Raw genomic sequence first — 13,140 nt, 5'->3', positions numbered from 1 at the left:
ACAGGGAACTTATACAGTGAAAAATTTGGTGCCAAGTGACTTTATGTACCTACAGGGGTAGGCAACAGCCAAGCAGGGGTTTTGTGGATCTCAGTGGTGCTGAAAACAGGGACTTATGTGCCCAATCTGGGGTTTAGGCACCTACGTACCTTTGTGGATTTAGGCCTAAGATACTCAGAATTCTTTTTTTCACTCTTTATTGCAATCTGATCTCCTGACATGACCTGCCTACCAGCTTGCTATTTCCTAATCTCTGAGATATATCATGACCTGGGAGCAGGGGGAAGCAGGTCACACTGAGAAAACTGGTTTGGTGAGGAAGGCTTTACTGGCAGCAGAAGGTAGGGTAGCTGCACTACCTGGCCCATCCTCCCAGAGGCCAGAATCTGTTTTTCTTCCCAGACATAAAGCTGCCTCAAATATCCCAGGTGACACACATTTGGAATTGGCATGTTTTCTGCTGGTTAGCCATCCAGCACACTATTTACCCTATTTATTTTAAGTCATTAAACTGTATTGTGAATGAATTCTTATCAGCTGTTTCAAACAAACACAAAACAACTAAATGTATTGAGGGCATTGAACACTTCTTATCTCTCAAAGCAGTAATACTTCAACAAGCTCCAGGTGTTAGGTAAGTACTGCTTGAACCCATCTATGCCAGCTACTATGAGGAAATTAAATGCTACAATATATATACAAGAAAGCTGAGCATCCCCTGACTTAACACCATTTTTGAGAGAATGCAGGCAACATTAACAAGAAATCTGGTATCTACAGCCAGACACTCAGATACCACAGAATATGCTCTGAGAAGAAAAACTGGCATACACATCTCAACACATTAAAACTGCCTTCACCAGACAAAGACACTCAACCAGAGGTGCAGATTGCATCATGGAACAGGCCGCCCAAATATCTTGCTTCAATACAGAAAAACAAAAACCCTCTGACGTCATGCCCCTCATTGTCTCCTACCACTCCACACTGGAACTCCTATGGGGTATCATTATACAATTACAACCCATACTCAATGGGGACCACATCCTGAAAGAAATCTTTCCCAAACCCCGTCTTCTGGCCTGCAATCACCCTCCGACCTTGCCAACATCATCATTAGAAGCCGGTCCCCACAGACCAGGACCCACAAACTTAAAGTGGCACCAGACCTTGCCATAACAACAGATGCAAAACCTGCACACATATTTCCACTGCTACAATGATAAATAATCCCCACCTCACCCCTTTCAAGATCCCTGGGTTCTACACATGCCTATCACAACATGTGGTGTGCCTCATCCAGTGCACTAAATGTCCCAATAGCATCTCTATGGGTTAAACCAAACAATAACTACGCTATTGTGTGAACTCTCACAGGGTATGTCTACACTACGAGAGTAGTTCGATTTTACTTAAATCGAATATGTGGAATCGATATTACAAAGTCGAACGTGTGTGTCCACACTAAGGACAGTAATTCGACTTTGTGAGTCCACACTAACGGGGCAAGCGTCGACATTGGAAGCGGTGCATTGTGGGCAGCTATCCCACAGTTCCCACAGTCCCCGCTGCCCATTGGAATTCTGGGTCGAGCCGCCAATGCCTTCTGGGTTAAAAAATGTGTCGAGGGTGCTTTTGGGTAACTGTCGTCATCCAACCGTCATTCCCGTCCTCCCTCCCTGAAAGCGCCAGCGGGAAATCAGTTCGCGCACTTTTGTGGTCAGTGACATGGCGGACGCCACAGCACTGCGAGCATGGAGCCCGCTGCCACCATCGCTGCAGTTATGGCCGTTGTCAACACCTCGCACCTTATCATCCACCTTTCCCAGAGGCAGATGCTGAGAAATCAGGCGAGGAGGCAACGGCAGAGCGGTGAGGACCTGAAGTCTGAGAGTGGCACAGACCTGTCACAAAGCACGGGACCCCGCGCCGAGGACATCATGGTGGCAATGGGTCATGTTCATGCTGTGGAACGGCGATTCTGGGCCTGGGAAACAAGCACGGACTGGTGAGACCGCATAGTGCTGCATGTCTGGGATGAATCACAGTGGCTGCGAAACTTTAGGATGCGTAAGGGAACTTTCCTGGAACTTTGTGAGTTGCTGTCCCCTGCCCTGAAGCACAAGGACACCCGGATGCGAGCAGCCCTGACTGTCCAGAAGCGAGTGGCCATAGCCCTCTGGAAGCTTGCAACGCCGGACAGCTACCGGTCAGTCGCGAACCACTTTGGCGTAGGCAAATCTACCGTGGGGGTTGTTGTCATGCAAGTAGCCAAGGCAATCGTCAAGGTACTGCTGTCAAAGGTAGTGACCCTGGGAAACGCGCAGGTCATCATAGATGGCTTCGCCGCAGTGGGATTCCCAAACTGCGGTGGGGCTATAGATGGAACTCACATCCCTATCCTGGGACCGGACCACCAGGCCAGCCAGTACATTAACCAAAAGGGCTACTTTTCAATGGTGCTGCAAGCACTGGTGGACCATAGGGGACGTTTTACAAACATCAACATCGGATGGCCGGGCAAGGTTCATGACGCTCGTGTTTTCAGGAACTCTGGTCTGTTTAGACGGCTGCAGGAAGGTATTTAGTTCCTGGAGCACAAAATAACTCTTGGGGATGTGGAGATGCCTATAGTCATCCTCGGGGACCCAGCCTACCCGCTAATGCCTTGGCTCATGAAGCCCTATACTGGCGCCCTGGACACTGAAAAAGAACTCTTCAACTACCGGCTGAGCAAGTGCAGAATGGTGGTGGAGTGTGCTTTTGGCCGTCTCAAGGGGAGATGGAGAACCTTACTGACTTGCTGTGATCTCAGCGAAACCAATATCCCCATTGTTATTGCAGCTTGCTGTGTGCTCCACAATCTCTGTGAGAGCAAGGGGGAGACCTTTATGGCGGGGTGGGAGGTTGAGGCAAATAGCCTGGCTGCTGATTACGCCCAGCCAGACAGCCGGGCGATTAGAAGAGCCCAGCGGGACGCGCTGTGCATCCGGGAGGCTTTGAAAGCTAGGTTCCTGAGTGAGCAGGGTAACCTGTGACTATTAAGTTTGTTTACAGAGAAGCTGAACCTGCCCCCGTTTCTTTACCCAGTAAATGTTCACTATCCTCTCCTGTTACATACCCCGTTCACCCCGTTCACCCCCTTCCAACACACGTTTAAAAATAAAATCACTTGAATTTTGTTAATGAACACCGTTTTCTTTATTACTGTTTTCTCGGTAACGTGTTGAACCTGGGACGCAGACTGTGGTGGGGAGCGGGTGTAGTGTAGTGATGCAAAGGACGCTTCTAAACTCCAGGAATGACAGGCTCCGCACTGGTGAACTGGTTGTTTCAACGGAGCCTGCCACCCCTCCTGTTCGGGACTCTGTGTGTGGGGGCTATGTGAGTTTGTGGCAGGGGGAGGACGGTTACAGATCCTCTGCTGTGTGGCTCTGTGATCCAGGATAAGGACCGCTGCATAAGATCTCTAACCGCCCTCCCCCGCCACAAAGTCACATAGCCCCCCCCCCCACAGAACATGAAAAGCACCTCCCAGACTGACCAGGGTAACTAGTGACTGCAATGTGTGTGTGCCCTGCTGCTGAACCTGCCCCTGCCTCTGTACCCTGGTAAAGGTGACTGTCCTGTCCAATTACCAAACCCCTTCCCTCCCTTCAGACAGACTCTCCTCTAAAAGAACATGATGGAAACAGTAATTAACAGAAACGTCTTTTTTATTAGCAACTACACATGAAACTGGGGGATGAAACTTGGACGGGGGCTTGGGTGAGGTGGGAAGGAAAGGACTTATCAAATTTTGGGGAATGAGAGCCTTCTGGTACTTGAGCAGTCTGCAGGGGTGGAGTGAGAGTTTTCACAGACTCTGCCACCCCTCCTTCTTGGGACTTTGGGTGAGGGGGGTATGGGACTTGGTGGCGGGGGAGGGCGGTTACAGATAGACTGCAGTGGGGCTCTGTCCTCCTGCCTCCGGTCCTGCAGAACATCCACAAGGCGCCGGAGCGTGTCCGTTTGCTCCCTCATTAGTCCAAGCAGCGTTTGAGTCGCCTGCTGGTCTTCCTGCTGCCACCTCTCCTCCCGTTCCATGTGTGATCGGTGCATTTGGGACAAGTTCTCCCTCCACTGGGTCTGCTGGGCTGCCTGGGCTCGGGAGCAGCCCATAAGTTCCGAGAACATGTCCTCCCATGTCCTCTTCTTCCTACGCCTAATCTGCGCTAGCCTCTGGGAGTGTGATGCCAGGCTAGGTCGGGAGACAGTCACAGCTGTGGGATGGGAAAAAGTGAGTGAATTCCTCAGAAAGATAAATTTCGTTGTGAACAAAGAACATAGTCTTTCTCTGTGAACAAGACCATGCACAGCACCTATCACATGCGCACTCAGGACAAGGTCGAATTTTTGGCTTTCGCATTCAGTGCCTGGGGTCTTGCAGTGCAGATCAGAGAAGCGGGGCAGGACACTGGAATTTGTGTAGCAGGCCGACATGGTAAGCCGTAGACTTGTGGCTGCTTAAAACTTTAATAATAGCACTGGCCTCCTTTCACGTTCAAAGCAATGCCAGTCCCTGCTGCCAGCAATCCGGCAAGCATGAACTCTGCCCATGTCCCACCCCCTCGCGGCTGTCCCAGGGAAAGATCCCTGTATGCTGCCCCTCTCCCGCCTCCACCGCGTGGCTGTAAACCGCCGGTTACAGTTCTGTAAAGGAACAGGCAAGCAGTCCCAATACTAACATTCCCCTACCTAATTCAAAGCAGGTCACCATGAGCGACATCACTCTGATGAGGATTTCAGAGACGGAGAAAGAACGGATGCTTCGGGAAAGCCTGCAAAGACCAGGGCCGTATGCCGCCATGCTCTGCAAGGCAATGATACCCGAGTACTTGCTTGTCTCCTGGCGCGGAAACGTTTCATACTATGGAGGACCCAATAAGGCCGCTCTCCCAAGGAACCTCATGCAAAGGCTTTCCAATTACCTCCAGGAGAGCTTCGTGGAGATGTCCCTGGAGGATTTCAGCTCTATCCCCGGACATATAGACCGGATTTTACTGTAGCTGCACTGGCAGGGAATAAACAGTAGAGCGGCTAGGGCAGAACAATCATGCTAAACCGGACATGGTTAGATTTTTTTTCAGTAGTTGCACTGCCAAGGACTGAGACGTTAAGCGCCTAGGGCAAAGTAATCATGCAAAACCCATTGTTAATATTGTTAATATTCCTGTTCTGTTAAAAATAAATGTTTACATGTTTAAAACACTTACTGACTGATCCTTCCCCTGATTCTGTGTCCGGGTTAACGCCTGGGGACAGTTGGTAGGGGATCTCTGTAAGGGTGATGAAGAGATCCTGGCTGTCGGGGAAATCAGCGTTGTAAGCGCTGTCGACTGCCTCGTCCTCCTCATCTCCTTCCTCATCTTCCCCGTCCGCTAAATGTCCGAGGAAGCGGCCATCGACAATATCCCATCCTCAGAGTCCATGGTCAGTGGTGGGGTAGTGGTGGCGGCCGCACCTAGGATGGAATGCAGTGCCTCGTAGAAACGGGATGTCTGGGGCTGGGATCCGGAGCGTCCGTTTGCCTCTTTGGTCTTCTGGTAGCCTTGTCTCAGCTCCTTGATTTTCACGCGGCACTGCGTTGCATCCTGGCTGTATCCTCTCTCTGCCATGGCTTTAGAGATCTTCTCGTAGATCTTTGCATTCTGTCTTTTCGATCGCAGCTCGGAAAGCACGGACTCATCGTCCCACACAGCGATCAGATCCAAGACTTCCCGATCAGTCCATGCTGGGGCCCTCTTTCTATTCAGAGATTGCATGGCCATCTCTGCTGGAGAGCTCTGCATCGTTGCCAGTGCTGCTGAGCTCGGCATGATGTCCAAACAGGAAATGAGATTCAAACTGCCCAGACAGGAAAAGGAATTCAAATTTTCCCGGGGCTTTTCCTGTGTGGCTGGTCAGAGCATCCGAGCTCGGACTGCTGTCCAGAGCGTCAACAGAGTGGTGCACTGTGGGATAGCTCCCGGAGCTATTACCGTCGATTTCCATCCACACCTAGCCTAATTCGACATGGCCATGTCGAATTTAGCGCTACTCCCCTCGTTGGGGAGGAGTACAGAAGTCGAATTTAAGAGACCTCTATGTCGAACTAAATAGCTTCGTGGTGTGGACGGGTGCAGAGTTAATTCGATGTAACGGTGCTAAATTCGACATAAACTCCTAGTGTAGACCAGGCCACAGAAAAATGATAAAGGACAGAAACAGCATATAACCCAGGGGTGAACACTTTTCATAAAATGATCACTCCATACCTGATCTCTCAGTTCTCGTCCTCAAAGGAAACCTGCACAACACTTTCAAAAGATGAGCCTGGGAGCTTAAATTCATAACTCTGCTAGACATCCCGAATCATGGACTTAATAAAGACACTGAATTCATGGCCCATTTCAACAATCTGTAACCCACTAACCCTTCTTTGACCTATGACAGCTGAGGTGCTAATTGCCCACTTTGCCCTGAATAGTCTCTTACATGTTAACTCCTTATGCTATGTTCCATCTTGTAGTTAGCTGTGACACCCTGACCACCTTTCCCAGTCCTGAAGAAGAGCTCTGTGTAAGCTTGAAAGCTTGTCTCTTTCACCAGCAGAAGTTGGTGCAATAAAAGATATTACCCACCTTATCTCTGTAATATCCTGGGACTAACACAGCTACAATAAACACTGCAAGCAACATTCTTTTCAGTTTAATAAGTCTAGTGATTTTTGTCTTCTGAATGCCTAAATAAACCTGGGGGAAGCCACTGCTTCTACTACCTGTGCCATTTCAAGGTGTCTCATTATTACCAACAAAATCAAGTCTCTACAAGTCTTTCTGAAGTTTTCTTGTTCAAATGGCTAATATGATTCATATAACTGAGTAGAGCTGGGCAAACTATTTGTAGTGAACAATTCACTCTTTTAATATGACCATATTTCCTCCTTACAAAAAATAATTTGATTGTTACTAATTTGTTTGCCATTTGTAAATGTTTGAGTGTTTAATGGAAACAAAATTCAGCTTATGTGTTGCCTGCAAATTGTGTTAATCATATAAAGTCACTATTCATTATAAGTATTGTGTGAGTCATCATCTTAATCATATAGTCCATTCTATGGATATATTATGTAACTGTACTAAAATAGCGGAGTTTGCAATCTGGGTGAAGCTTTCTGCTGTGTCTCTTGGAGAAAACTGAAATGTCACCCAGCTGCTTAAGTTACAGCAGCCCAAATTCATTTGCTTCTGTGTACAGTACCACCCAAAATCACCACAGCAGTGTTCACTACAACCCTGCCCTCAGCACACCCTGTGCCAGGCCTTGCAGAGGAGTCCTCAGAGGCCTTTTGTGGCTATCTTACTCAATTCCTCTGCCAGAGAAATTCTTCCCTGGCTGGATATAGGGCTTTCATAGCTCCTTAGGCTACCACAGCAGTATAAAGAGGACAGACCTCGAGGGAGAACCTCTCTGGACTACAAAATCATTTAAGTATTTATACTCAGTGGAACAGTCTTTAGAGAGAGACTTAGAACTGCAGTAGCTATAGCACCCATCTGGAAGACTCTGGGTCCAATCCCCCTGCTCCCATCATTCTTTATTTATTTATCCACAGTGGAGATGCTTCAATGGGAGACCCCATATCAGAATATTCTGTATAGTTTAGTGGTTTGTGCATGTTTCTGAGAGGGGAAAAAAACCCTCTACAAATTCTTTTCCCCTCTACAATAGAGAGGGGAATTGAATCTGGGTCTCCCACATCCTGATCAAGTGCTCAAACCAGGAGGCTACAAATTATAGGGTACAGAGTGCCCTCACCACTGCCTCCTCCATATGGAGTGAAGCAAGTGCCTAACATGCCCATAAGAAGCATTTTAGGTGCTTAAGCCTATTTATTGTGTAGAGAGCCAGGTTCAATTCCCCCCTCTGTGTGCTAAAGTGGAGTGTACAACCCCAGCTGAACTACCAAGCTGTTGTACGGACTGGCTCTTTGGAGGCAAGAAACTTAGTGTTACCTCTGTGTGTGTCCAATAAGGACTGGACACTGCAGGGGAGATGGTTTTTGGGGAGACTTGAGACCAGGAGGATTGTTGGTGTCACCCTGAAAGGAATAACTGGGCTGAAGCCAGGGTGAAACTGCTGTGCTGTCAGCATGCTGCTGGTGTCTGGGAGCACAGAGATTCCCAGGATTACAAGGCAGGTGGTAACAGAACATTTTACCAGTCTGGGTCAATCCCCAAAGTGTCAGCCTGTTTTTGCAGTCCTTGATAAAGTAAATTGCCCTCTGTTTTAGACAGGCATTTTTGCTGAGTGTGAAGTGAGGGATAAGGCCTAGAAATGCAGAATGATATCTTTTATACATCCAATAACAGATTATAGACACAAAGAAAGCCCCTTGCATTCCATGGCAATTATGACCTACATTCTTCGGCACGAACATGGCATTTCATGACACTTTTGATGGTGTAGCAACTTCAGGGGGAAAAAATAAAATGAAGGTTTTTATTGAATTAAATATAAATAATAATCATTACATTATGCTTTTGACTATTTAATTTCATAATAAATTGAGTTTATCTTAGGTACCTTCCATCCTGCTGCTGGAGTCCAACTGCTTGCATTTTTAAAACTAGCAACTTGTTTACTTGGGTTTATATCATTTTACAGGTTTTCTTTGCAAGGAATAGTTGTTAGACAGCTATGATTCTCTTTACATTTTTAGCTTCTCTAAAACAGGGGTTGTGGGACTGTGGTCACAGGCTTCATGAATTTAAAGGCCAGTTCTGTAAATGGCACTGGTTTTCTTATCCCTCCACCAGTCTCCCTTTGTTGCCGTGCATCTAACCAGCCAGTCTTGTGAAGGAGTGAAGAATTATTGGCAATATGTTTAAAAATGATTGGAAATATATTTTAAAATATTCTAAAACAGCTACCTAATAATATCACAATTTTAAGGTCTAATATTATGGACTCCTCAAAGAATAGAGGCAAATGTTTAATGTGTCAATAGAATGTGGGAGATCATACTTTTCCAATGGGATAAAACTTCTAGGCCCTATGAGGTATAAGCATGTAAGGCTTCAAGCCTGTCACTAGTGTACAGTTAAATATTGCCCAACCTTGGCTGTGGGACATTGTAATTTAGGGAGAAGAATTTTACATGTAGGAAGAAGGCAGGATATATGTCTATGGCATTTAAAATATGATGGTGGTTTGAAGGTGCTTAATAATATGATTTATTATTTGTATTACCGTAGTGCCTTATAAGCTTGTAATGTTAGAAGTAGTTCAGCTATAGATGAATTGGTGGGTAGAGTGCAAATGAGGAATTCATATAGCTTGATATATGCAATTTATCTTATGGGGGTCACCAACACATCTGTGGTTTAAATATTTAGCACTTGCCTGCATTAGTAAATATCCATTTCCCCACAAAATTTGATAATCATTGTTCACTTTGGATTATGATGCCCAGAAACCCTTTCCACACTGCTGATGCATACCACATGTGCCATAGTCCAATGTCACAATAAGGAAAAAGTGCAGAATATATTCTATTTCCTCATAGAGTTAGCTACGCATTTCAAGAATTTTTTCTTATTTAATCCTGATTAGAATTTCTATTTGCAATTTATTCAGTAGATGGTCCTGATGCTTCTTACAGTATCTATTTTCACTGCATAAGTACTAAGTATTTATAATTAAGTTTCTGTTGAATTCTTTTGTTTGCAAACTACTGAGTAAGAAGTTTCTGTTTGTTGGTCCTCTTCTCAGACATGTAGCCAAGTAGTCTCACAACCCATAAACTGAAAAAAATGTCTTTTCTTATGTTCCCTCATAACAGTTTCATGGTGGAAGCCCTAGCCCATGAAACATTTTAAAGTTTAACTGGAAAAAAACTAAAGTAGTATTTTGATTTTAGTAAGTGTCAAATCAAGATTGATAGGACAGATCAGATAAGCTATCCTTGTTCTCATGATGTCAGTCCCATAAATCTATTCCCTTCTGTCATCTGGCCTACCTTTGGCATTGCCATTCTGTCCCTGGACTTCAATCACCACACTTGAGCCCACCTCTTTTGACCTGTGAACAGTTATGCCACCTTTGGCTCCTCCCAAATCACTATAACTTTCAATACCAGCCCAAGCCCCAACTTCCTACTCTCTTGGACCTTGCCATACAATGTCTGGCCTCGCTTACACCCCCATGACCAACTGAAAGGCTCTTTCTGCCTAGGAGGAAAACCTGTTGCATTTGGTGTATGGTCAGGAAACCCTAAATCAATGGCTGATAATTAGTATCACTCTTAGAAACTATAAAGGACCACAAGAAATGATAAAATGTAAAAAGAGAGAGGTGTTTAAAATATTTGCAATGTTTATCTTTTAAGTAAATAGGTAAGTAAAGTTAGGTCTGGGGGGAAGGACACACACCATTTCAGGAAATCTGCATTCTGCCTTGCAGCTTGTTGGAGGTGGGATCAGGATTACTTCAAGATCAATGGCATTGGATGCTGTGGAAAGTCCCAGCAGAATAAATATGAATAATTCTTCTTCAAGTGATTGCTCATATTGACTCCAAGTAGGTGTGCGCACGCTGCATGCACAGTCGTCGGAAAGTTTTTCCCCTAGCAGCACCCGTCGGGTTGGCTATGGAGCCCCCTGGAGTGGCACCTTCATGGCGCTTGTGACGTTGTGCAGTCTATATGGTTTTATAAAAACATGATAATAAGTGAATATAATGTAACTGGGATAGTTTTAGAAAAATATGGTAAAAAGTGAATATAACGTAACTGGGATATGCTTCATGCAAAAGGTTTCTTGTAAGGTATCATTACAAAGCTTATAATCTACTGAGTGTGATCATCCGATTTGTATAAATGTACCACTCTTGTATCTAAAACTAGAAATATAAAATATAACTCTGAGGGCCTATTGTAATTATGTAAAGTGTGGGCCATTAATGATGGTTTGGAATCTTGATGACTCCCATTAACCAGGACCACTGTCTGCAGATGGTTGTGTTTACCTGTGAGTCTTCCTGTATATGTGTGTGCTGGCAAGTGAGTAATGAAGTCTTGCAGTGACATGTGATCATGTCACCTGAACTGGAATCCATCTTTAACCTGGTGCTTTTCCAGTGAGGGGGGGTGGAAACCCAGAGGGACAAAGGGTTCCCGCCTTATGCAAAAGATATGTAAAGGGGTGAAAGAGAACAAAGGAGAGAGAGGAGCCATCATGAAGAATCCCCTAGCTATTACCTGAGCTGGAACAAGAGCTGTACCAGGGGAAAGAATTGTGCCCAGGCCTGGAAGGTGTCCAGTCTGAGAAAAACTTACTGAAGCATCTCTGAGGGCGAGATTATCTGTATTTAGTTTGATTAGACATAGATTTGCGCATTTTATTTTATTTTGCTTGGTGACTTACTTTGTTCTGTCTGTTACTACTTGGAACCACTTAAATCCTACTGTCTGTATTTAATAAAATCACTTTTTATTTAGTAATTTACTCAGAGTATGTATTAATACCTGGGGGAGCAAACAACTGTGCATATCTCTCTATCAGTGTTATAGAGGGCGAACAATTTATGAGTTTGCCCTGCATAAGCTTTATGCAGGGTAAAACGGATTTATTTGGGTTTAGACCCCATTGGGAGTTGGGCATCTGAGTGCTAAAGACAAGCACACTGCTGGGAGCTGTTTTCAGGTAAACTTGCAGCTTTGGGACAAGTGATTCAGACCCTGGGTCTGTGTCCGGAGCCAGACGGGAGTGTCTGGCTCAGCAAGACAGGGTGCTGGAGTCCTGAGCTGGCAGGGAAAACAGGAGCAGAGGTAGTCTTGGTACATTGAGTGGCAGCTCCCGAGGGGGTTTCTGTGATCCAACCCATCACAGCACTCAATATATGACCCTGCCGACCCGGTGACTCCTCAGTTCCTTCTTACTGCCAGTGACGGTCATTAGAACTGTGTCGTCTTGCTTTGCAAGCTCTCCACCTTTCCCTAGCTTCTATTTGGATTGTTTGTATTTAGTAGTTAGCTGTTGGGCTGGGGGGGGTTCCCCTCCACCCCAACTGCGTTCTCCTTGTGGGACTTACATGTCTAAGTCCCAGGGGTTCAAGTCCTGCAACAAGCCAATGCCAATGGGCAACCCCCCACAACACTTGCTTAAAGTGTCTGGGGGAAGCACACCAAGTGGACAAGTGCAGGATTTGTAAAGGGTTTTGCCCCAGGACAAAAAAGGAGCGAGACTTTCACCTCAAGCAGCTCCTTATGGAGGCGGCACTTAGACCGCAACCTACACGAGTGGCAAGACCTGGCACCGAGCTCATCGGTGTACAGCGCCACGGCGGCAGTGGTAGAAGCGGCACCGTGGAAGGATTCTGGGAGAGATCCGCGGCACCGCGGTTCCCTGGGCCGAAACTGGCGGGATCGACCCGGCACATTCCCCAACGCAGAAGTGGCACTGGAATCAGGGAAAGAGTGGATCTCCGACTCAGAGACCCACCCTTTGGAGCCGGCCAATGGGGTGCGTCCCAGAGAGGAGGACCCAGGGCCGAAGACTTTGGAGTTGGCACTGTTGACTTCGGCCTGCAAGGGGGACCGTCGAGTCTGGTGCTGTTGTACTCCCTGAGCCAGGTAATTGAGGAGGTGGATTGCCATCTACCCTGGACACCTTTGAGGCCGTGAGGGACTACATCGTCATGACGGCACCACGGTCCCTACAAGCCAAACCTCCGGTACCGCACGTGTGGCACCGTCTCGAGGCAAACCAGCAATGCTCTGTCCCTCAGCACCGCCGGTGGAATCACAGCACCGCTCAGAGTCCTGGCACCGCTTGCAATCGCGGCACCGGTCGCAGTCGGACTCGTGCCACCGCTCCGGGTTGTACCAGCACTCCCGATCGCAATACCGATCCTCACGCTGATTCCTGTCGAGTAGCAGCTCCCACTTCTGGCACTAGTCATCCCGGCACCGGTCAGCATCCCTGCACAGGTCCCGATCTCGGTACCGCTCCAGATCGCGGAACCGTTCCAGATTGCGGCACCTCTCCCCAGCCTTGCGGCGCTGCACCCCAGCATCATGACACCACTCCCTAGCCTGTGGCGCCACTCCCCAGTCCC

The sequence above is a fragment of the Terrapene carolina genome, unplaced genomic scaffold (assembly GCF_002925995.2).
Source record: "Terrapene carolina triunguis isolate 2854851 unplaced genomic scaffold, T_m_triunguis-2.0 Scaffold42, whole genome shotgun sequence".
Classification (NCBI taxonomy): Eukaryota; Metazoa; Chordata; order Testudines; family Emydidae; genus Terrapene; species Terrapene triunguis.
The sequence above is the reverse complement of the archived record's forward strand: the minus strand, read 5'-3'. Positions refer to the sequence as shown.